The sequence below is a fragment of the Podarcis tiliguerta genome, assembly GCF_965153285.1.
Source record: "Podarcis tiliguerta genome assembly, chromosome: 5".
Taxonomy (NCBI): domain Eukaryota; kingdom Metazoa; phylum Chordata; class Lepidosauria; order Squamata; family Lacertidae; genus Podarcis; species Podarcis tiliguerta.
In genome coordinates, this window is record NC_139538.1 from 65,395,804 (window position 1) to 65,422,045 (window position 26,242).

Below are 26,242 nucleotides of genomic sequence, written 5' to 3' on the forward strand. Positions count from 1 at the left end.
AGCGGGAAAGAGGTACTCTTAGCCACCAAGGCCATATAATATTTTTTTTGCATTTGTGACATGTGTCATTGCATTAGTTCACTTTGGAAATAGCATGCAGCCCTACAACTAAGGCATTAAAAATGACAATTAAAATTACCCTTAGTTCACGCCCATTTTTCAATGTTGGTGCAGTTGTCAATATAAGAAGATAACTTGGTGAGGTCGTGAATAAGCCTTAGGTCCATTTCTGTTGAAGAGGCCCAAAAGCTGCTTATTCCTCTGAAGGCACCGTTCCTGGAATGATAAAACACTGTATTATTTGTAGAGAAACTGGTTGATGGCATAAAGTAATGGAGCAATAACACGAAGTGTTGTCTGAAAAAGTACTGAGCTTGCCCTACATGAAGTTCATTATTCCAACAACAGAAGACCTTTGGGCAACAAATTGCAAGCCATACAAACTAAAAATCTCATGAAGATCATTTAAGGGACTTTAAAAGATAGTTGATAAGTACATGGGTTTGGGTAAAACTGCAAATAGAAGGGGAAATAAATTTGGGAACAACTGAAGAAGATACAGATACAGATAACAACAAATAATATCACGACAGAGAACTCAATGGAAATTAAAGAAAGACACATCTAAAGTCCAGTGGGATTTCCCATCCTCTCATTCTAGCTGTCCTCTTGATTCAAGAAGAAAACATGTGCTTCTCCTGTAAGCATGCAATCACTGACACGTGTGGACACACGAAGGAACAGAATGTTATTACGGAATCATAGAACTGTAGAGTTGCAAGGACCTTGAGGGCCACATAGTTCAACCTCTTGCAATGCACAAATCTCATGAACAGTGCTATTTTTATAGAAAAAAGAGGTGCTGGAACTCACCATGAATGCCTCCCTTGTTCTCTTATAATGGTAATGGCGCCCACTGAAAGGTGCCAGAACTGAGTTAGGGAGAGTTACGGCTGAAAAAAGCCCTGCTTGTGAAAAACATGGATTGAAAGAAAAGTATGCTACATGGTTTATTAAAAAATAGTTATTGGGAAAATGCAGATATAAAAAATCTGACAACATAAGAAGACTCTGCTGGATTAAGCCAATGGCCCACGTGGTCCAGCATCCTGTTCTCACTGTGGCCAATCATATTTTTGTGGGAAATCCATAAGAAGGACCTGTGGTTATTAGCTACTGGTATTCAGAAGCATCACTGCCTCTGACTATGGAGGCAGAGACTAGCTATGTTTGGATTAAAGAAAAATACTGTTTTGAGGAAAGGTGGGGGTAACTGTTTTTATACTAGTAATGATTCCTTCCTTCCTTCCTTCCTTCCTTCCTTCCTTCCTTCCTTCCTTCCTTCCCCCTCTCTCATACACACAGCATTTCAGAGCACCTTTCACTAAAACATTACATTGAAGTTAAAAACTGCACTCTTTTAATACTAGACTATTCCACACTAAGGGTTTTCACATGTATGCTAATAGAGTGACTACAGTATCAAATGATGACTCATATATGCCATCAGAAAATGCAGAATGAGTGTTCCTGATGTAGTTTTCTTTGGCCTCTTCACACAAGCAGCTCATCAACCTGAGTTTTCTGGCCATCACTCCAAAGGCAGGAAAGCAGTCACAAACCACTCCTACACTATCATCTCTTTTCCTATATTTTTCTGGGTCTCAAGTCCCAGGCTGAGTCAGATGGTTGCCTTTTGGAGACTAAACAAAAGACACCTTTCTCTTCTGCTAACATTTGGAAAGGTCTCTTTTAGAAGCTTTCCCTCACATTTTGTAGAGAAATGTCCCCACTCCAAATCTTTACAAAATTATATGGCATTCTCAACATGCAGGAAATGTGCAAAGATGTTGACGATCACAGCTAAATATAATGGTTCCTCTTGCAGTGCTAGCATGTCACCAAAAGGGTGTGATGCCCAGCTGGGAAACTAAATTATATGGACATTTAGCTTGTAATTACAATGTTAATTGATGTGACAATTAAAATGTATATTTATTAATGTATTTATGATCCAGTACAACTCCTGTATCGTCCCTATTAATTTGGGTCCCAGAACTACTACCTTCCAAGTCCAATGGTAGCCCACCAGACCCATTTGACTCCCATTTATAAATTAGCCGCCTCTCCAGTACAGAAGGTAAACCATATGCTGGGAAAAGATAAGGAAAAAACAACTCATTCATACAAGTTTTCCCCCTTCCCCTTAAGATGTAATCTACTTTCATTAACATTTTAGCTAGGTCTTGCTGAACACTGTTTGAAAACAACAAATGCTGCTTTGGGGCTTATATAGTTCTGGCAGTTATTTGCATCAGCATTGTTTAATCAATGCTAATGAGTATCTTATATCTAAAAGTATTCATACTTAAGCATAAAGGCATCATCACCAACAACTGGATGCAATTAGTCTCCTAAGACCATTAATGGGGTTATTATTTAACAATGTTAATGATGTAGATTATCATGATTTAGGATAAGATGTTGGTAATAATGTGTAATTAGGAGATAACTTATCCATTTAAAGCATAATACCCTGTGGTTATAATTTGGAGAACAAAAGTAGGTGCTACAAACTTTATTTTGAAATACCTATGCAGATGTAGTGCTCAATATATATAAAGTATAAATGGATGTCCTGTCATAGAAGGTTTTAAGGTTGCTGACTGGTGTAGCTGCACCATGAAAATGCTGTGGACAATGTGATGAGAGAAATGTGGGGGGGGGTGTGTGTGCCAATTTTAGTATCTCTGAAATTTGAGAGCTCAAAGTCCACCACTGGTCCTATAGAAGGGACCCTGAGGATCGTATGGTCCAACCCCCTATGATGCAGGAATATGCAGCTGTCCCATACGGAGATCAAATCTGCAATCCTTGATGTTATCAGTGCCATGCTCTAACCGGCTGAGCTTTTGATATAAAAACCTATAAAGAATTATCAGAAACAAGGGTACAAATGGATGGAACCAAATGAGACTGCCTCCTCTCATTTCTAGTTAAACTAGGCATTGCTATTCCATCTTCTGGGGTCACATATGTCCCTCACATATGCAAAATGAGAGCCAAATAGAGTTCTATTCACTCTGATAGAAATAGGGCTCCATCTTCCTCCTCCTCTAAAACAAACAAACATGGAACCCCTGCTTAAACTAAGAAAACACCAATAGAACACCTCATTTTATCCCATGCCTGCTCACATCCTGTAATACCATGAAGGGGACGGTACAAAACTTTGCTGGTCTCCCTTAGCATGCCTTTAATGTGATGATCTATATATCCCTGAGACGTGCAGGTAGCTGTTGTTACTCTCACAGGCAGGCAGCAGGCTTAAGTGAACTGGGTTCTTCACGAGCCTTTAGGAATGCCTCCATGAGTGTCTGAATATGCCAGTCTTGACAAGTCGGACTTGCCACAGCTATCTTTAGAAATTCAGAGAATGAGTTATTCCATAAGGATTCCACACACATTCTCTCTTCAACTTCTGTCAAAAAAATTGCTGCAAGACACACCCAAAAAAGAAAGTAACAGAACACCACTAGTAATCACATACAGCTCCCAAGTTAAAACAGTTCAACTCATCATCAGAGATCTACAACCTCTCCTAGACAGTGACAGTTCTCTTTCTCAAGCTCTGGGAGGAAGACCTTTCATTGCCTACAGACAGCCACCCAATCTTAAACAACTCCTCACCCACAATAAAACAACAAGCAGACTTAACATGGACACTGGTACCAGAGCCTGCAATAAACCCAGATGCCAACTTTGCTGCCACATACACCCAGACAACACCATTACTGGCCCCAACAATATCAAACACAGCATCTCAGGACTATTTAATTGCTCATCTTCTAACATTGTGTATGCCATCAAATGCCAACAGTGCCCTTCAGCTCTTTATATTGGACAGGCCAAACCCTACGCCAAAGGATAAATGGACATAAATCTGATATCAGGAATCACAAGACAGAGAAACCAATTAGGAGAACACTTCAATATCCCAGGACATTCTATACAAGATCTCAAAGTAGCTGTCTTATTACAAAAGAACTTCAGAAATAGACTGGAAAGAGAAGTTGCTGAATTGCAACTTATTACCAAACTTAAAACGATGGAGAGACCTGGTCTGAATAGAGACAATGGATTCTTATCTCATTATACATGATAAATTATACATGATTTTTAGCCATCTCACCCCTTGCTTTTTCCTGTAAGACCAATTGCAGTCATTAACAGTCATCAACAGGTTTACCACACCTATCAGCAATCACCCGTTCCCACCACCCTTCTGAGTAATACCCCTCCCCAGCCTCTCTCACTATATATAAGGGTCTGGTGACTTCTGTTTCAGTGTATCTGAAGAAGTGTGCATGTACACAAAAGCTCTTACCAATAACTAACTTAGCTGGTCTCTAAGGTGCTACTGGTAGGAATTTTTATTATTGTTATTTTTTATTGTTTCTGTCAAAAAGTTATTAGTGTCTAGAATGAAATACACAAATGGTCAGATGGTATTTTCAACTGTCATTTCTACAGAAAGAAGTGATGTCTTAAAGCAAATTTTCTCAAAGCAACAAGCCAAGTATGTTTTGGGCAAAGTGGACCCCAGTTAACAGGATCTCAGAAGAACTGTGCAAGAACAAAACTCTATTGATGAATTTCAAATTATCATACAAGCATAAGGTAGGGATGCGGGTGGCGCTGTGGGTTAAACCACAGAGCCTAGGACTTGCTGATCAGAAGGTTGGCGGTTCAAATCCCCGTGACAGAATGAGCTCCCGTTGCTCGGTCCCAGATCCTGCCAACCTAGCAGTTCGAAAGCATGTCAAAATGCAAGTAGATAAATAGGTACCACTCCTGCGGGAAGGTAAACGGCGTTTCCGTGCGCTGTTCTGGTTTGCCAGAAGCGGCTTAATCATGCTGGCCACATGACCCGGAAGCTGTACGCCGGCTCCCTCGGCCAATAAAGTGAGATGAGTGCTGCAACCCCAGAGTCGGTCACGACTGGACCTAATGGTCAGGGGTCCCTTTACCTTTACCTTTTTGATAAGGTATACTAAGTAGTGATGGGAGAGAGAGAGAGAGAGAGAAATTTGAACTAGATTTTGTAAATCCAATAGCTTCCTTAAATAGTCAGCACACAGCTTGAGAATTACTGAGTCCAGTTACGACCCAAACCAAATTCCTTAAATGGAATTCCCTTCCAAAAGAGGTGCAGCTGGTCTTGTCAGTTCTGGCCTTCTTCTATTCCAAATGTCATATAGTTAAAATGAATTTTTTGCTGGCTTGCAGTTTGTGGGCTTCAAGGTGTTTGGTTTTTTACGATGCCTTTTTTGTTGGGCAATTAATGTTACAAAATATTTATTGATTTCAGATATTTGTTTCTGCTGTCTGAAGTTGATGTTTTGAAGCATGTCACTCATTCACAATGGAGATCTTGCACCTGCAGCTCCCGATGAATTTCCAACCTTCATGAGCTCTCAAGCACCCTTACATATCAGTTGCTGCTTTTTGTGGTGACAGCATGTTACTAGAATATATCCTCTAGTTACTAGAATATAGCTGCAATAATGGGCCAAGTGCCAGAAAACCTGAGAAAGATGGGAAGGAGACACTTCTACCAATTTATCAGTGACTTAAGTGTGTGCATGGGAGAAAAGGAAGAATTCTTCAACTCAGAGTCCAATTTAATCTGGAGAAGAATTTTGATGCCTTTAATGTTTGCCTCCTTTTTAAAGCTTACCATTATGAGTTATTGGGGTTTGGGCTCTAAGCCAAGTAATTGCAAAATTCAGTGAAATCTCTAATAATCACTTAATGATACTTAAATGGATAACTTATGAAAATGACAAACTGCTAGGGAGCCAGAAATGCATAAAATGGCTGTGATGAGGACAAAGAATGACAAAGATGGTGGCCCTTAATGTATTTTATTGCAATAATGTATCTTTACTATGCACTATGTATCCTAGCTTTCCCTGCAATACTTTCTTCTTCAGTTGAGTCACTCTGCTTTTATGAATTCTCAAGTTGCAAACAGGGCAATATAAGGGGGGAAATTATACTTGGTGCAACAGAGGAGTTGGGAGTCTCTTTACGATTTCCACTCTCCTTTTGTCTCTTTTGCACAGGAACCAGATTAGATTATAAAACCAATGAAATCGGATAAGTGATAATGGAGGACAGGGAGGCAAGATGGACAGAAACAATTGTGCTAAATTTTGCCTTTCTTCAGTGCTACTTCAGTGTGTTTGCCCGAGGAAGCCGATGTTGAAGCTACCAGTCACATATACTTGTGCAGATCCATTTGCTCTTTTTTACCATCACTTTATGAGGTTTTTCATTATTCCTCTGTTCCCACTAGCATAAACCAACTTTTGATTCTGCAGAAAATGTAAGACTTGCACTGGCCTCCAATTAGCTACTAAGCTAAAGTCAAGATGCTGGTCCTGGTTCCCGAAACCTTATACAGCTAGGGGGCAGGATGCCTAAAAGATTGTCTTACGTCTTGCATACCCAACTAGTCATTGTGCTCTGCCCCCTAAACAACATTCTCTTAATAATAAAAAAGGTAGATTTAACAGTTCTGTGTATTTATGAGATACAAATATATGGAGAATAAATCCCATTCAGAAGGGGAAAGTGAGTGTAAATGTGATACCCTGCCAGGCAACATCAGGAAAGCGAAGTGCAGGATGAAAAGGTACAGGTAATAAGAAACTACACTTTTCCTGGTTTCCAATTTCAGTTTCATCCATATTACAGACATATTTAATTAAATGCTAACATAAGAGAAGACAGCCTGTGGCTGATAATACTGTTGAAAGTTTGACCGCCTTATTACTGTGACTAGGTTTATCATGGTTTTGTCTGTGGCACACAATTGGTTCTAGAGATCAGGGGATCTGTAGATCCTTTAACAGTTGTGGCTATTTAACGAATGGCAATTGACTGGCAAGAGAACATATCAGATCAGTGCTCTACAATGTGTCTTTGTCTGTTTTGTTGGGAGAGCCAAAGAGTCCAAAAACAGAAAGGTTGAAGGCTATGCAAAATGCTCTTTGAGAATTCAGTACCTACTGCAAGACTTCCTGTCTGCATATCTGTAAACAAAGCAAATATTAAGTAAGATGTGGAGTTTCCTTTTGGTAGCTGTTTGTTTCCTCTGTTAGCCCTTACAGATCTAGGCATTTACACATTTACAGGCTTCCTGATACACCATTAAAAGTATCCAACCAAGTGTACAATGTGAAGCTGTCTAGAATGGCTGTCTATAGAGTTCTGAAGTGCTCTGATTGTTGTTGCTTTGGTTAAAGCAGAAAAACACGGGGTTTTTAAAAAGCCAATTGAAGCTTTTAACTTCTTTTAAAAAGTAATCCATTGCTACATCTTAACAAAGAATCATCCATATTTCTTCAATGCTCTGCTGGTGACATTTTGCACAGCCTTACTTTGGACATAGAGAAACATAGGAAAACATATATATAGGAAAATGTAAGGTTGAGCTATATGGCACATAGAACATAGATGCAAAGTAACACAAGGCTTTCTGGAGGTCCCTGTCTTAGGTGTGTGTAACTGACATCATGCTTCAACATTTAGAGAGGGGCAGATCCCCAAATCACCTCAGTTTGCCTCTTTATCCAACTCTCACACAGAGCCAATTCACACCCCTAGTAACTGCTGAAAACGTTAACAAATCTGGTTTAGGTTGAAATAATAAGCTCAAGGACATCCATGTGCAGGACATGCAGCAATATTGCCACTCACTTGAACTTTCTTAAAAATTCAGAGATGTTCATATGATATAGTAAATGTTCTCTTATCCATTTTTGTAAAAGAGAAAAAGGAAAAATGTGCACCTATACCCAGCAAAAAGAGAGTGAGATATCACAGTACTCCATATCAGATTGAAAAGGAAGAAAAGAAATAGCTCAACAAAAGCAGCCAATGTTATAGTCTTCACATTGTTTTAAAATTTTCCTAAAATAGCTTGCAGTGTAGAACTCATTCTTTTAATCTCTTCCATTTTTTTTTTAATGGGGTGATTTTGAAATGATGTTAGTTTCTCATGTCCTGTTATAGCTCATTCACACATGCAACCCGCCACCTGATGCTGCAGAATAATGTCTCTGTGTATTTGAACACTCATGCTTGGAACCAGAATAGCGTGAATGGAACCCTGCCCAGCTAATGTGAGCTTCCGAATTGCCACTTGATGGTTGCAGCCTTTATACTGGACTACAGAGTGTGCAATCCAAAGCAGAGGCATTCATTTTTCCATGAAGGGTACAAGTCTCAACACACATTGATGTATTCTACAACAGGTGTAGTATATGGAAACAGATAAGCATAGGGAGTGATTATATGTTGTAACGTCCCCATGTCTATCTGAGTGGCCTATGTACTTTGTGCAATCACTAATAATAGTCTTGAAACAAGAAAGTTTGCATCATCCATTAGTATTACTAAGGAACATAAATATATTAAAGTTTTTTGGGGATATATATTGTTTTATCAGTTCTTGGCAATTGCTGAACTCCATCCACTTAACCCCCTACATCCCTTCCACCAAAATAAAAATAAAAATCAGAGGGTTTAAACAATGTTGAATGTGGTGCACAGGGCTGCAGTGGAACAGGATAACAGAAGGATCTGCAGAACATTGGGCCAGGGCACCCTGTGCAAGTGACCTTTCAGGGACACAGAGTGATGAAGTACTTAAACTACTTAAACAAGTCAGTGTCACACCCAGACTGTACCCTTAAAACTGTACCGGTTGCAGGAGTGTATTAACAACATGCTTCTCAAATTTCATACTAATTAATAATGAATGCTGGCTGAGATTCAAGAAGCAGAAAATACCCCTGACTTCACTGTCAAATTAAATGCTGCTGTTAGTTGCAACAGCTGGGAGATTCAGTCTGCTCAATTCATAATTATAAGACTCTGACAAAATACTTTGTATCTGAAACCATGTCTCCAAGGAAATAGCACAAAGAGTGTAAAGAACAAGAACTTTACATAATGATAACAGAAGCCTGGAGCTATATATGCCCCCATGTACGGGATCACCTGTCAATATCAGGCTGGAATTCTATCAAAAGCCATGCAATTCTATTAGCGCTTCCATTGATGGTCGTCTCTGTGGATGATGCACTTGTTTTTCCACTTCTCTTTGGATGATTGACTTTGCACCAAGATTCCACTGAGGAAAAAATTGTTATGATTTATTTATTGCAGACACATAAACGTGGAAAGAACTGTCAATTGAATATGAAATATAAGAGCCAAGTCACAAGATGTTATCCTCCAAGCTGTCTCTCACCTTAATAAGTATGTGCCATAAGTCAGAGGATACAAATTAAATGTTTCTATTATACAAGTCGCAAGTAATTACTATTCAACTAAGCAGTAGAAAAATAAACACTAAATATTTGTAAATGAGTTTCTTGCTTCGGAAGAGGAACTCGATTTACAGCTATACACATTATCAACAGAAAGCACCACAAAATGCCCCAAAGCATTCCTAAAACTGCTGTGGTATATTATTTATACAACAGTGCAAAGTCAATTAAATAGGATGGACTTTTTTGCTAGTGGTAACCAGGAATAATACCTGATTCAATATTATATTTATTTATCTGAAGGAGGATTTTACTTACTGATTTTGCTAGCATATACACACACACATACACACACACATACCCACTCCCATTCTTCAGTATCAAGCAGGCTACGCATGCAACCCTTCAAATATACCATAGAACATCCCATTGCATGCCATGGCCCTGTGACTTCATTGCAATGAAATAACCAGACAGGACAAAGAGTATATACATTGTGTCAATTAGGCCACAACTGTGTTGGTTACAAATGTGAAAGGTTTGGCACTGCACAGTAGCCTGCCTGCGATTGGCCAATGTGCAGGCAGGCTACAATCAGGAGTCCTGGCCAGGACCAAGCCACAACACTAAGCTAATGTTTTGGCTCAGCATGCCTGAACCGGGGATAGGGTTCTCTAGCTTAACCAGGGCTGCTAGTGAAGCTTTATCCCATGGCTACAGCTCATGGTTGAGGAAAAGAGACCTTAACTTTGATCCCGTGTTTGGAGGACATGCTGAGCCAAACCTGACAGCTGTCATCCAGGATGCTAGTAAGCCATACTCTGGCTTGCCATGGCGTGTGATCAGGAGGATGGTGCAAGGCAGGTGGAAGTAGCTCATGGTTTAAAGCCAGTTTAAGAACCTCACTTCTTATGAAACTTGTAGCCCTCTCTGCAGTTGTCAGATGGGCAGCCCAGGTTTTCCGGCACACGTGAGAGTTAACAATAGAATTTCCTTCTTGGGAATTGTTAGGTATCCATCATACAAACAGGGACATGATAGAAATACTCATGAATTAAGTTTCCTGACAATATTTGCATGATGAAACAAATACACATTGCTGCATTGGAAAAGAAATAAATAAATGGTATTTTGGTTGCTCTCAAATCCCTTGTATCATATAACTGGGGCCTTATTTGGAAGAACATTAATCTTTCAAGGTACTTTAATACTTGAAGAATATGTCCTGGGGGTTTTTTGGTATTAAGTGTCTTGTATCTGGTTTTATCCATATGAAAACTGCAAACCAACTGAAGACCTTGGTATTATCCTGATGTTATTACTCAATATGACATCTATATGCTTTGGTCTCTTGAGCACTGTAAAAGGTAGTTTTATGGCCAATTTTGTTGCCCAATAAATCAAGATGTAACTGACTAACCCTTCCAAAGCTTTTTTTTTTTTTTTGTCAGTCTGGGTATTCCAGGACACAGTATATGTGTGTACACTAAAATATAATCTCCCACAATATATGATGGATTTATTTAGGCCCAGGGCTTTTCTTGGATCTCCAATTTGCCACATATATTGATTTACAGGCTTTAAAACTTTAGACTCAGACTGATACTATTTTCTTAAATATTTGTTTGCAAAGAGAGAAAATATATTTAGCAATAGGACACAAAACAGTTTTGTTCATAACCAAAGAGTAAATCCTCTGAAAGGTAGCAGGTGGCTATATATCATTTTAACTGAGAAATAATTTCTTTTCTGGTGCAGAATCTAGTTTTGATAAATCCACTTTTGTTAACAAACTACTTTATTTGCCCACATAATATATTGTCCTTTACATTCCAGTAAATATTTATTTCATAGCATTTGCCATTAAGGTGCCACGTGCTTGAGAAGTCATCAGTTCAAACAATTCTGTATAGACTGCAACAGCTTGATTTCAAACTCTTCTAGCTTGGCCTTGGCTACTGAAATATCTTCTTGAGTGTTTCATTCTCCTTTAAGCATGGGTTCCCCCACAACCTGAATCCTTGAGAGTATTCCCAAAGGAGAACGTGACTGGAAGTGTTAATAATTGTATTAAAAACTTTTGGAATTCACACTACCTAGATGGTTCTTCACAGTTCACCCTAACTGTACACATTTCCTCTTTTTAACGTGAGCGGTAGCTGTGATTTATATTCTTAATTCAGAATGCAGTACTTTTAAATACTGCTACCTGCCCCAAGCCTTTGAGTGGGATGCTCTTGTCCATAATCCAAAGATACAGTATTTAGAACAGTTCTGTATATGCCTTTTTTCTCTTTATTCTTTATAAAATACTAGCATGTGACTAGATAAAATAAAAAGGTGATGCATTTTAATATTTTAAACATGTACATAAAAACATATATCATTAGTAACTCCTAAATGGGCATGATTGTTAAGACCACACGTGTTGCATGGTTTCATATCAGTCTTTATTTGGATAGTCTCAACCAATAGCTGGATCCTTTCTGCAAAATGCACCCAAAGTTAAGCAATTTCAAATGCCATTTCAAATATAATTTTAGAATTATCTTTACTGGGAAAAACTTTACAGCCCACTAACCTATTGAATTCAATAAGCCTTGAACATACTAAAGTTTGCCTGGATCAAACTTTTTTTATTCAAACGATTGTAATCTTAGTTTATTATTTTCTTAAAAGAACAGAAAAGAGAAATTTGTTTTAATAGTTTGTTTATTCAAACCTGACAATGATAAAGTGATACCCCCCCCCCCAATATTTGATCAATGTTTTGATCATATGTCATATGACGGTTTATTTTCTGAAAATGGGTTTTAGCTTCAAGGCTCATATGAATACAAAATCAAATGAAGGGTCCACATAGTCCAATATCTAGATTCCAACAACAGCTCCCCAGGTGCCCAACTAAAATGCAGTGGAAGCTGCCTGCCATATTGTGAATGAGATGGCTGTCTCCAATATTGCTGGAAAACATGATTGTGCCTTCCTATTCTAGTACTGGGACTCCTGGGAGGTTATTGTGTAATGGCTTAGGTGCTGCCATCTGCTCATCCCACGTAATGAGGTGTCATTTTTTTATTATTATTGAATGAAAAGAATGTATATATCATATTTCATTTTGAAAAGAAATGCAAATGCTGTTACCTATGCTGGCACAAGCATTTCCTCATGTGGCCTGTTGTAAACACTGGGCTGCTGATTTGAACTTACAGCAAGCCCTACACCGAGAAGGAACTGGCTGCACTGTTCTAAATTGGGAACTCTCTAGTGCAGCCAATCCTTTGCAAGGCTTGTTCTCATCAATGCTCGCTGTCGATCAGTTTATCAGCACCGACAGCAAGCCTCGCTTGATAAGGGGCAATTGCATACCTGTCAACGGCTTTGAAAAGGAGGAGAAGGATATCCTGGGGTTTTTTCCCCCATGAGAGTACAGCAACTACTTGTTCTCATGAGGTTTTGTGCCAAGATCTCACCCCAAAAAAGTGTTTTTGGGTTCTCCATGCTTTTGGGCACCATGTCTGAAAAACCACTTTCCCCAGGTCTGTGATCTTGCATGGGATTTTGAACCTGGAAAATGGTGTCTTGGATTTGGATTGTGTCACATTGGAGGGAATGCAATTGGGAGTGCACCTTTAATGCTCCTTAGTGTTGCTTTCTAGCTATGCCCCACATCTGTTATCACATATAATATCATGTGAGGGGCTAGTGAGCATGTTCTGGAGAGAACGGCCTTGAGTATCAAATTAGGACCCCTCCCGGGTCTAATCTGTCCCTTGGGCCAGAAGTTTCCCTCCTCTGATCTATTGGAAGATATATCAACTTATGCTACCTAGTCCAGAATGAATACACAACAGATCATTTGGATATGTGTGTTACACCACCCTCAATTAATTATTATAAAGGAAAGGCCTTTGCCGCTGCCTCTTGGAATACATGATTAAATGTTCATAAAAATACCTCAGTGCTATATGAAACAAACCTAAATTATTTCCTGATGACTCATTTAGTTTGCTCCAGTAGCTTGACAAGTTCGACATAAATTGTTCTGATCCCTCAGGCTGAAATAATTTTCTTGGATTTTTAAATGTTTTCATCGTATATTAATGCTACTAGAGCTATCGGTTTTATTAACACAATGAAAACATAAATAGACAGTTGTGGCAGTTTTAAATAGCCAAGACTCTCTGATGGATAGGGGCTCAGAGTGCCTTGGATGGATTTGTCAGAACAATATAATTTTAATTCCAAGAGGCTAAAAAGAAAAGAAAAAGCCACCTTTGCGACAAACTTTATGTAATGTGAATCACTATGAAGTTACCTTATACTGAGTCAAGCAACTGGTCCACTTAGCTCAATACTGTGTATCATGGCTGACAGATGCTCTGAAGGGTTTCAGACATGCTCTAATTGAAGAAGACAAAACTAGAAGGTGGGGCAAAACTGGAACAAAATCAAGGGGACTTCCTGATAGGTGCCAGGAAACTGCTTCTCTCTCCCTCTCTTTTGCCCTTGCTGCCTCTTTAACTGCCAGGGTGGCAGAACTCTTTGATGCCTGTGGCTGACAGCCACCCTTTTCTTCCCAGAGTGCCCCAGGTGTTGTATTGCTCCAAAGAATTGGTGGGAACAGTCAGGCCATTGGCCTAATCTGTCCCATCAGTCCTCCTCATTTGGCCCTCCAGGCTGTTTTAGGCAAGCCATGGAGGTGGGAAATGACCATTTCTCACATTAGAACACAACATAATTCTGGGACATTTGGGGAAAGAAAAAAGATAAGTTCACCCCTTCAAAAAAATCTTCCCCAGTCATCAACATGCCCACCTCTTGGCATATAGTAACAGGGAAGCCAACAGCTGACATCTTAGCTTTGCTCTAATTTTAATCTTTGCTTCAAAACTAGTAAGAGTCTGTGTTATTGCTGCTCACAGGCATCTGGGAAGGAAACTAATTCCACCCCCTCCCCCTCGAGAAAGTAGAGGAAAAACTAAAACTAAAATAAAATACCTATTCCATATTTAAGATGCATATTACTCAAGATTTCCCAAACCATTTGAACTACCATCTGAACTGCTGATATCTTCTTTCAGATGAGAATGTCATCAGTTAAATAATGAAACTGTCTACCGGAAAAACTGCAAAGATCGAAACAATGTTACAACAATTCTTAGAAGTGCAGCAAAGGATAGCTAAATTTATTCCGAGCGGACTAAGTCACAATAAAATATTAACTGATTAGCCTCTGGCACAGAAGAAAAAATTAAGATCAAATGGAAATCTCATTGATGTAAACTAAATCCTAAAAGAGAAGGGTGAAAAAAATAACATCAGCCATGTCTGACTAGAAAACAAGAGGCTATTTATGTCTTGAAATGAAGTAGCCTACACAATAAATTGCAGGTTTGCTTCTTTTCAGACGGATTCACTGTTTGGGAAGAAGGGGCTTGGACAAGGTGCTCTCATTGGGTCTTCTCTGGAGTGAGTCTATAGCCATTCCAGTTGCTACCGCCTACTTGCTTATCTTGAAAGCAAACAGGCTGGTGAACAAGAGAAGAGAAAGGAGCAGAAGTGCAGAAGTCATTATCTCTGTGAAAGGAAGAAAACAGGGAAACAAGTGCTCGGCAGCCAGAGCTGGCTCGAAGATGGGCAGGTGAAAATGGTAAAAAGTATCTAAACTTACTTGTTCATTGAAATAACAAACGTCCCCCCCCCAAAAAAAAATGTTAAATTAAGTTTATGCAAATTTGTTGAATAAGGGACATGGGTGGTGCTGGGGTCTAAACCACAGAGCCGAGGGTTTACCGATCAGAAGGTTGGTGGTTTGAATCCCCGTGATGGAGTGAGCTCCCGTTGCTTGGTACCAGCTCCTGCCCACCTAGCAGTTCGAAAGCCCGTCAAAGTGCAAGCAGATAAATAGTTACCGCTCCGGCGGGAAAGTAAACAACATTTCCGTGCGCTGCTCTGGTTCACCAGAAGCGGCTTAGTCATGCTGGCCACATGACCCGGAAGCTGTATGCCTGCTCCCTCGGCCAATAAAGCGAGATGAGTGCCGCAACCCCAAAGTCGGTCATGACTGGACCTAATGGTCAGGGGTCCCTTTATCTTTAAGCAAAACATGTGCTTGCCACACACCTAAAATGTCAACTTTTGAGCTTTAGTGTCAGGAAACAGGTAAAATCCATGTTGCCAGGTATTAATGCAACATTTGCCAAAGTGGCTGAAATAGCAACAGTTAAGGCTATCAGCTGTTAAAACAAAAAACGAACCATGGTTGTTGCTTTAAAAAGCAAAACCACCAAATACCTAGAAAACCTAGACTTTCAAATCACATTATTTCATTGCTATTTATTTCTGGTGTGTTGCTAATGCTTAGCTTAGCAATAAAGATTGAATCCCGTACAGTTATAATATTCTATAAAACATCTTAAGGAAGAAGCAAAGGGCCTGTACCTTATCCTTAACCGGATCATACAACTTTTCAAGCTTTTCAGATGAGAGTTCTTAAACCGTTAGAAATCATCTTTCAAGGACAACCATTCTCCTGTTTGATTTTTTTGTCTGTGTGTAATATCTTGAGTAAACTCAATGTAACATGATACAACATTATCAGTTGTAAGACAGATAGGGCAAATCTTAAGAAGTAACTGACTCAGCTTTCCAATGAAAACATGTCAGAGGAACTGATATTTGTTTCCTTGAAAAATCGAAACTGCACAGCACTTTCAAATATATGGTTGCAATGCTGTCACTGCACACAATAAACTGGGCGGACTACTCCATCCCATGGAAATATATCATTTTAGGATTTTGAAGTTATTTTTGCAAGGCTGAAATGTAGAAGCACTCCTGAATTCCATAATTTGGGGTGGGAGGGGAGGTGTTGTGTGTTTTCAAAGATAGCTACTTACTGGGTGTACTGCCTGAACCAATGTAAGGAAGCAATTTATGGAAGCATATATATTTGTACCTGTGAAATGTACTGAAAAATGAAGGGGGAAATTCTTCGAGAGAGTGAGCACAGCAAAAATTGATTCTCATACTACTTTCTTTCAAATAAGTTGAAAAATGTGCAGATCTGTAGACTGACAGCTGCTTAATTTCAAGGCACGCTTGAGCAAAACCTTCCAGAAGCTGATCCAGGCAATTGTGTCCAAGACCATATTCACATTAACAGATGTGTATTTAATTGACTAGGTAGAAACTACTTAATAATGATATTTTCATAGTGAGGTTTAAATTGTCTTTTGAACCTCTCTTGCATCATTGATTTGAATGTACAATGTTAATACAGAAGAGAAAGCAAGGAAGTGGACTATTACAATGAAAATTAGCACTATGGCCAATTGATGTAAGTTTTAGGAATGCTGCAAGAAACTTTGGGTTTGCTTTTACAGGCTACTCTGTTCAACACTCTGTGGATACACTGAACAGTCTCGATAAACTCCCGCCATAGTGTCTATTCTGCTACCTCCTTCCCTTGCAGAGGAATCTGCCACTAACCTGTGGTGACAGGGAAGGCCATGAAGACTCCCTATTTGATAATCCATCCCTGTAAGGAAGACCTGGGACCACAAGCCCAAACCTCTCCCAGTATAAATTGTGATGAATACAATCATTTTTCATTATGGAACTTTGAGTCTTCCCAATGGGAATGACCCTGCCATTGTTATGCCTAATAATAATAATAATAATAATAATTTATTATTTATACCCGCCCATCTGGCTGAGTTTCCCCAGCCACTCTGGGCAGCTTCCAATCGAATATTAAAAATAATACAGCATTAAATATTAAAAATTTCCCTAAACAGGGCTGCCTTCAGATGTCTTTTAAAGATAAGATAGCTGCTTATTTCCTTCACAGGGCAGGCGCCACTACTGAGAAGGCCCTCTGTCTGGTTCCCTGTAACCTCACTTCTTGCAATGAGGGAACTGCCAGAAGGCCCTTGGCGCTGGATCTCAGTGTCCGGCCTGAATGATGGGGGTGGAGATGCTCCTTCAGGTATACGGGACCGAGGCCGTTTAGGGCTTTAAAGGTCAGCAACAACACTTTGAATTGTGCTTGGAAATGTACTGGGAACAATACAGATCTCTCAAGACCGGTGTCATGTGGTCCTGGCAGCCGCCCCCAGTCACCAGTCTAGCTGCCGCATTCTGGATTAGTTGCAGTTTCCGGGTCACCTTCAAAGGTAGACCAACGTAGAGCGCATTGCAGTAGTTCAAGCGGCCCCAAATTGTGTAGGACATCCCAGAATTACAAAAGCCAACCTGATTTCTGATTGGATCCCGGGATGTGCTGTTCTGGCTCCCTCAAAAGTGTGGCCTCAAAAGACACCCATTTTGGGTGGCTGTGCTCTCTTGTGATTCACCTAGTTTCCGTGGGAGCACAGCACCAAAAGACATGAATCCTGATTTTCCTCTACAGCATGTTGGAGAGTGTTGTTACTGCCTGTGGAATCTATAGCTCTGTGCCACAGAGATTGACTTTACAGTCCACGCCTATCTGAGATTATAATTAAGGATCAACAAATCCTTTGGGACAAGCATGGGTTACGGCACAGGGTACTACAGGGTAGGAAAAACAGAGGAATTCAGTAGGGTATGTTATGCAAGTGGATGTACTTTTCTGGTTGTGCAACACATCTCTGGATCCAATGGATGTGTCACTCCCAGGAATGCTAATTAGGGAGGTAAGAAAACATTGCTTCCCATTCCATCCTATATTTGTTTCATGCAGCATGGTTTCCTTTCCACGGCAGTTCATCCTCCACCAAAAGCTTTATTTGTCTCAATGTGCACAGTGGCAAAATTATGTAAGTTAAGTTACATAATTATGTAGGTTACATAATTTACATAATTAATGCGAATCATATGCACTGGATTTTTCTGACATCCAGTGAAGCAGTGAACACCAGCAATTTCTGCTCCCATTTTTACCAGTATTCTCCAAAATCCCAACTGCTGGTACTAATTTTATTGCCTGATACCAATAAAACCCTGTTTGGGAAGATTGACTACTGATTTTATGAGTAGTTTATTGGCTTAAAATTTGTGATTCTGTGTTGAAATTTTCAAGTGTGAAATTTAACTTAAGCTATATGGAAGTATTTCTCTTTTAAAAATTGCTAACAAGGCTTCTTGTTTTTAAATAAAATGCAACAAGAAGGAGAAAAGTTATTAGTAACACGTTGGTAGGATCCCGTCCACAACCGGAGGTACCACTGTAATGTGTTTGTTAATACTAAAGGTGTCATGACTCTAACACTGGGTGGAGGCGAGGGAATCAATAGGGGTTTCAAATATAACATCCCCAGCCCAGCAAACTATGGTTTGTTGAAGCAGGAGAAAGAAGAGGGAAGCACCACAGCCAGTGGAGTAACAAAAACAGAGGCTAGTCACACAAACAGTGACAGAAATAAGGAATAAGGAATGTTAATAAACATGTCAATTGCCCAATAAAGTGCAGATGAAATCTTCCTTGGGGGCACAAGAATATTATTTTGTTGGAAAACCTGCTGAAGTACAACCGACAGCTTGGCTTGCTGCTGGAATCTAACCTCAGAAGCACTGCTAACGTAAAATCATGTGCTTTTTCTGATTCTGTTTCACAAGCAAGCGTGACTGTTTTAGTTCCATTGGGAGTTCCTTCTGTCCCCTTTCCCTTTCCATCATCATCATCATCTCATTCTGCTCTATCTGTAGGTCTTCTGCAACCCATAGGAACCACAGAAGGTAGTGCAAACCTGCTCACATTTAATCAAGAAAACATCAGAAAATATCCAGATATTCTGTGCATGGGATTGTACGTCAGCTGCAACAGAGCAAGCTACTATTTGCATCATTTCAGCTAAAGCCAATCTACAGGACCAGGTTGTTAGATACAGTGCAGAAACAGGCAGGCATTCAAACTTCTTTTGTTCCGGTTGAACAAGCACAAGATTAAAACATTTTCTCAAACTGCTTGAAGCTTTGTCTAAGTACTGCTTTCCACACAGGCAGGTCACCTTATAAATTACATTGGCACTTTTAGAGCACTGCTGAAACCTGGTGTTAAATTGGCACCCAGTGATGGAGCTCCTAAAACATTTTTCTGTTAAAGTGACAAAAACAGAACTCCCATTATATATCATGGCATTGATCAAACAAACTGCCAGTATTAAGAACACTCTTCCTGACTTTAAGATGTTAAAAGTTCAGCAGAGCTATGTTGACTCCTGACGAAGTAAACCCATGTAACAAAATGCTGGGATGGATTTTAAACAAGGGGTACTGGCACCTAGCTACTATCTGCTTTTGAAAAGAGTGACAACACTGATCATTGTTACAGATATTTATGATACAGGTTTACTTTGGTGTTAATATTTGAAGGTCACTCATTTAGTATCACTAAGTATATAGATATAATAAGAATTCACCTGCCCACGCAACTGCATTATGTGACCCATGAGAGCGGCAAAATAACCAGACTGTACAACGGTGATGGGATAAAATCAGGCCAAATCTTTACTGACAGCAGCAGGCGGGGGAAGTATTGGAATGGCATTGGGTCCCAAAATCAGTTCAGCATTCCACAAGCCCCATGTTGATGGAATGGGTCCGCTGGGTTTGGATCTGGGGTTGGCCAGTGTCGAACCGTGCTGTGGTGCAAGTCAAGCAAGCAAGGTTTCACTGGGGGACCAGGGTAGACCAGGGTACAGATTCCAACCAGGCAGATACCAAACCCATGCTTGGGTTTATCAACCCTCCCCTCAGGCCCCTTAGGGCGGCCCCCTATACTATGTTGATCCTGCCATTCCCACCCTCATACAATGTTCTTCCACCTAACAAAAGAAAACCATAATTTTACTGAGAGAAAGGCGGGGAAAACCCCCCAACCAAGTGCCAATCAGGTTGAGAGAGAAAAGTTTCTTTCTGGCCCTGTCACCCAGCGACCCAAAATTGCTCAGTGAAGACTCTAACCTGATAAGCTCTCAAAGCAAAATGGCTGTGAGCTCCAAGGAAAGCAGCCTTATATAGGCTTTCCCCTACTCTTTGCAGCAAAGGCTCATGGGACAGCTTTTTCCCATGAGTCCATCACACAGAGAAGATAACTGGGCAAGACCTTGGTCCATTGTGTTTTCCTGTTTCTCCTGCCATCCACCATCAGTTTAGGAAGGGGCCAAACCTGTCACTAACTCCATATTCCTCTGAAGCAAATAATGGCCCCTAGAGAGATCAGAATAAACACTCCTTCCCCTCCCTGAAATGTTCATTGCAATTGTGCTTAATTCAACCTGCTTTGGTGTGCCATGCACTGGCGGAAGAAGAGGAGTGTGGGGGGAGCGCACCGCCCCCAGCAGTGTGATCCCGGCAGGGTGCCATCGCGGCTGCCCCTTGCCCCCACGATGCGTGCCAGCCCCGCCTCCCCTGCTTTCCACCCCCCGTGCCGGAGCATGAAGCTCCACCACTGGTGCCATGTGTGTCTGCATGCAGGTATGCATGCATGTGCACAAGTACACAAATGAATGAACACACACACATAGGGAAGCCCTGGATATGCATTGTGGATAGCTCACTCAGCACAGCGTGAGACTCTTAATCTCTGGGTCCTGGGTTCAAGCCCTAAGTTGGGCAAAAGATTCCTACATTGTAGAGGGTTGGACTAAATTACGCTTTGTGTCCTCAACTGCAACACTATGTCCCCTATAGGAATGAATGGCAACTATTCTCTTGTGTGGGAGAAAGCCAAATATCATCATCATCAATCTTTATTACAGTCCAGAGACCCAACAAATCTTTACAAAGCAATACACAATTCATACAGCCTACCTCCAGGTTAAACAAGCATTTTGTTCAGAATATAGGGATTATTTGTTCTTGCAACCACCGATAAAAACCTATGTATTTGGGGCACCATTAAGTTAGGGGCCAAGCCTTCTGCGTCCTCTCACAGTTAATACATTTAAATTCAGAAAATTCATAAATACTCCAACCAGGGCTTGCTCTGGCTTTTTGGCCACCTCAGGGTGCAATGAAATGTTGGGAGTGTGGGATGAACTGGTGGAAATGGTCTCTAGATAAACTATAACCATTACTTGCCAATTTGGTGGGTAAAACATCTAGCGCAGATCAGCTATGAAGGATAGAGTTGTTGTTTCAAATGATAGTCAGCTGCTATTAAAAGCAAGAGAATCTAACAGCCACCCGACCCTCATCCTTTAGTAAAGCTTTGACTTAGGTTTAGTGTAACAGCAGGAAGTAACTTATGACATAGACCCGCATCTTACCAGTAGAGAAAGGCTCTTAAGTGTGCAATATTAAGCAGAACTTATCAATACGCATTCAAGTGGTCTAGACACAATAAATTGCCCTCTAAAATGTAATTTAGGCAAATAAGAAAAGTTCCTGTGCAAATTCCCAGCAACTGAGCACACCTGTCAGTTGTGCCTATAGGATTTCCAGATTGCCCTCCAGCAGCCTTCTTAACAACAAACAAAACATTCCTTTCTCTAACATATGACATTTTTCTTCCAAAAATGTACAAAACAGATTTTACGTGTAACTAAAAAGCTCGTTTTAAAATATAAGCTAGGGCTACAATGCATAATCATCTCTTTCTTTTATATATATATGTATATATATAAAAAGAAAAATAATAAATAATTCATATGCATTGCTTAAAACCATAACAATCCCAATATAAAACAATAAAACAGAGGGATAGACACAATGCAGCAAATAGCATGAAAAACAAAGCTTAAATAAATAAACGAAGCATAAATAAAAACAAACTAATTAAAACCTGGTAGCTGACCCTTCAAATGTCATAATTAGTTCTACCAGTCATTTAACTAGATTTAAATTTCCATCATACTGGTTATTAGCTGTAGTTTTATAGGTAACTGCTGTCCATAATTAAATATACAAAAATATATTTGAGGAAATAGAGACAATCAATTCTGTGATATTTCACATTTGCAATGTAAGACTTGGCTTGTGCCCCAGTATACTGGGGCTCCCACTTATGGAGTATTATGTTCTGGGCCCCTAAACGAATAAAGTGGGGAGCATCCTGTAAAAATCGCGTAAAGTGGGAGCACCCTGTAACTGCCCCTTAAACACCCTCTCTGCTGCTCTCTCTTCAATCCATGCAAAAAATACTGTATCCACAAATATGTAAGTGTGGGGATGCCTGTATTAATATCCTTACAGGAAACCTATTTTCTGACCTATTGACCAGTGGTAGAAACTTAGATTGTATGGTATCTTTGCTAATATCAGGAAATGTAGAAGGCATTAATTGCAACCAAGCAAGATTGAGTTCCTTCATCAAACAAAGTGTACTAATTTTAAATAAGCAATCCCCTGGGTCTGGTTTATATTTATACTGGAGGTATAAAGAGATGCAAAAGTTTTCCTGCATAAGCACATCATTTCTACATGATTTAAAATCTTTCTTGGCTAAAGCAATATCTCCTTGGGGGAAAAAATAATTGCATAGGTTGTCAAATTTCTGAAATAAATATGTCATATTTTGATACCAGGATTTATCCATCAATGGACTAAATGTTCATTGTTCCTGATAGCATAATTTTGCCAAGCAAAGCTCTGGCATTCTTTTACATTTTAGAGAATAATTAAATATCTGCTGAGAAATCTTCATGGACCAAATAAACGATCCTGTCTCCAGCCACAAACACTGGATTGGGTATAGCGGGTGAGGTGTGTGTGAGTTTTTACCATTAATTTAGTATTCTATTTTGGATGCCATCAACTAAAGCTTTAATGGAAGATAAGAAAAACTGTTCCTTTGTTCATCTCAATCACTACAGGCAATCACAAGAAGCAGCAAAAGCCCAACAGAAGCTATTCAGTTCAGTTCAAAAGGAATCAGTGGTAGAGGTAGCAATTGTAACTCATATTTATCATAGCATCATAGAACTGTAGAGTTAGAAGGGACCCCGAAAGTCATCTAGTACAAGCCCTTGCAATGCAGAAATCTCAACAAGATCATACATGACAGGTATCTAACCTCTAATTACAAAGCTTCAAGGAAGGAGAGTCTTCTACCGATTACATCTGGGTCTAATCTGAAGCAACAGGAAAAGGAGGGGAAGGATTTGCATTTCCCAGTACAAGAACAAAGTGTGTATCTACTATTGGAGGAAAATTCATGTTCTCCCATGGCATGGTCTGAAGGCACTACCTTGCTGAAGCTAAGCACTTCTAGGTCTGCTGCTCAATGCTTGGATGGGTGATGGCTTTGGATTCCTTGATGAAACACAGTGGGATATGATGATGATCATTTCCCCCTTTGCCTGTGACCCGCTAGCACAAGTGTGACTAAAATTTGAGTCTCCTCTTCCCATTTACTTTTAATATTTGAAGCAGCCTTCAGAGCAGCTGAGATTAAAAAGAACACTGTCATCCCTTTCTCTATGCCTATATTAAAGTTTTGGAAATACAGCGGTACCTCGGGTTAAGAATTTAATTCTTTCTGGAGGTCCGTTCTTAACCTGAGGTACCACTTTAGCTAATAGGGCCTCCCGCTGCCACCGCACAATTTCTGTTCTCATCCTGAAGCAAAGTTCTTAACCCGAGCTACTATTTCTGAGTTAGCGGAGTCTGTAACCTGAAGTGTCTGTAACCTGAAGCGTCTGTAACCTGAGGTACCACTGTATGCAGATTCACTCAGTTTAAGCCCCAGAATATTAATCAACAGGGTTGGTTTGGCTTTTTTTTTTTTTAACTGTTTGACAATAGACCGGGACAAGGAACAAACTGGACACAAGAAGGACCAGCCATACTGGCTGCTCATGTCCCAATGCATCTGCCTCATTCCTATCGAAGTGGTCAGGTGAGATTGGGCTATAGTATTTAACACTGATATATCCATATGGACTTGGAGGGAAGGAAACTGAGCTCCCTTTACCTCCCTTTGACTTATGATTTGTTTCTATGCTGTGACTTAGCATGTTTCTGCCAACCTGGCTCAGTTATGAGAAATCAGTCGGCCTGAAAACAAACATGGTTCATCATTTGAGCAATGAGTAAGACAGAGGGGTGGAAAGATTTGTCTCAAGTCACCCATATAGAAGTGTTCTTGAAAAACCCTAAGCACCCTTCCATTTTAAGAAGTGGACAGATGTGTACATAACCTGTGACTGCCACATTACATCCCATTTGGCTCTCAGTAAGTGCAAGGATTATGAATATAAATAAAAACATATTTGTTTAACTCTTTGTGCAAAATGTAACATATACTCTCTGATGTTAAATAAACAAAAAGATTCAAGTTTCTGAAACATTTCCTCACCAAGACTCTGGAGTCATGATGTTGGGTTGAGCTTCACTGCAATATGGCATTCTGTAGTTTGTCCGCCATTGCTGCAAACCTGTGGATAAAAAAAAAAAAAAATTAAAAAAAAATGGTAGCAAAATGGTGTTATGTTATAAATGCATGCAGTAGCAAACACAGAACAGTCTTAACGATAATTTATTTGATCGTATATAATTGTTGTGGCACTTGCCAACTGTAATAAAAAGAGGGCCTCCTTCTAATCCAAGTCTACATACTGAAGACTGGCGCAAAAGCAACAGCACTTCTTTCTTATGGTTGAGTTAATATCTTTATTTCACTTTACTGTTACAATATGGTGCTTTTATCCACAACATATGTATATGTGTGTCCAGTATTTAAAGTAATTACAATAAAATTTTGACAGGAGCCTTTCTGGATTTTTTATTCAAGTAAGACACTGAACCAAGAAGCTGTAGGAACAGTATTTTATTCTAGTTCTTTAAAAAAATATATAATAAAAAAGATCACCAAGATAAATGTGAAGCAGCTAAGTATTCCTCAGTGACTACCCAAAAGTGAATTTCTTTCACTCCCCAAGCTATTTATAAAACTATAGTAATATTTAATATTTAATGTTAATATTTACATGAATATTGTACAAAACCCTGTAAAGTCCAGATTCTTGCACTTGTAAAATAGGAATACTTGATATATGCCCTAAACATCCTCGGTATTGTTCAAATGTCATTCATATTTTGTCCATTAGGGTCCACGCAAATTAGCCAGTATATAGCCCAATTGCACATACTGTCTTATTGTGTGGGTGGCAACATGCCTTTACGTGGTTGCCTCTCAAGGCAGAGCTCTATTCTGACTTTCTTCACCAATATAAAAGGACCTGTCTCATTATATATTGCAAGTGGTGATGTTGCCATAATCCATAAACACAAGGAGCTCATATGTAACACAAATAATTCATTTCCCCCAGAAGTAAATCAAGATTCTGCGCATGTGCTCAATATTTAGCAGACCCAAACACCAGGTCATAGTATCTAAAATATTATTTGCTTGAAAACATTTTTTGTTAGTTTTACAGACAATAATTTCAGCAATGTAAGTATCTAAAGTCAAATGTCCCCACAATAAAAGAGAAATGTGCTTATGTGTACCTGCGAATCAGACCGCGTAGCAAGGTCTGCTGCAGAATCTGCTAATCAGCTGTGAAATGTGCCAAATACACTTTCCTTTTTGTGTGGTAAGAGCACTTGTGCTTCTAAGGAGCTCTCCTTAAAATTCAGTGCCACCAGCTATTGAATAAATTTATCCAATGAAGACCCAAGCAGCTCACAAATACTAAGGTTATATCTGCAATGAGTGTTTATTTTCAGAATGAAACCACTTTCTCAAGAAGTGCTTTTTAGGGGCAAAAATATATGCTCAGTCTTCACAATCTTATAAGAAAATGTTGCATTTATCCAGCCTTAATGGCAGTTAAATATATTAATACCTGATGAAGAATATTGAAAAAAGAGAAGGAAATGGTTCTGTAAGCATACTACTAAAATGTACCACTTTCCACATGCTCTGAAAAAAAATATGGAAAGCAGGATATAATTAATTACTAAGA

At 39.6% G+C, this 26,242-nt stretch overlaps 1 protein-coding gene across 17 annotated transcripts in view; it reads right to left on the reverse strand.

The window, feature by feature from the left end:
* Positions 1–26,242, reverse strand: part of PCDH15 (protocadherin related 15) — a 609,044-nt gene that overhangs the window by 420,202 nt on the left and 162,600 nt on the right. For 13 of the 17 annotated variants that reach the window (XM_083441358.1, XM_083441371.1, XM_083441356.1 and 10 more), the window contains 2 exons: positions 24,631–24,709; positions 140–276 (listed from right to left, as the gene is read on the reverse strand). The gene's annotated coding sequence lies outside the window, so the exon portion shown is untranslated. Of the gene's footprint in view, positions 1–139; positions 277–9,072; positions 9,174–24,630; positions 24,710–26,242 lie in introns of those variants that run through there. The other 4 variants (XM_083441352.1, XM_083441353.1, XM_083441373.1 and 1 more) reach the window with 2 other exon arrangements.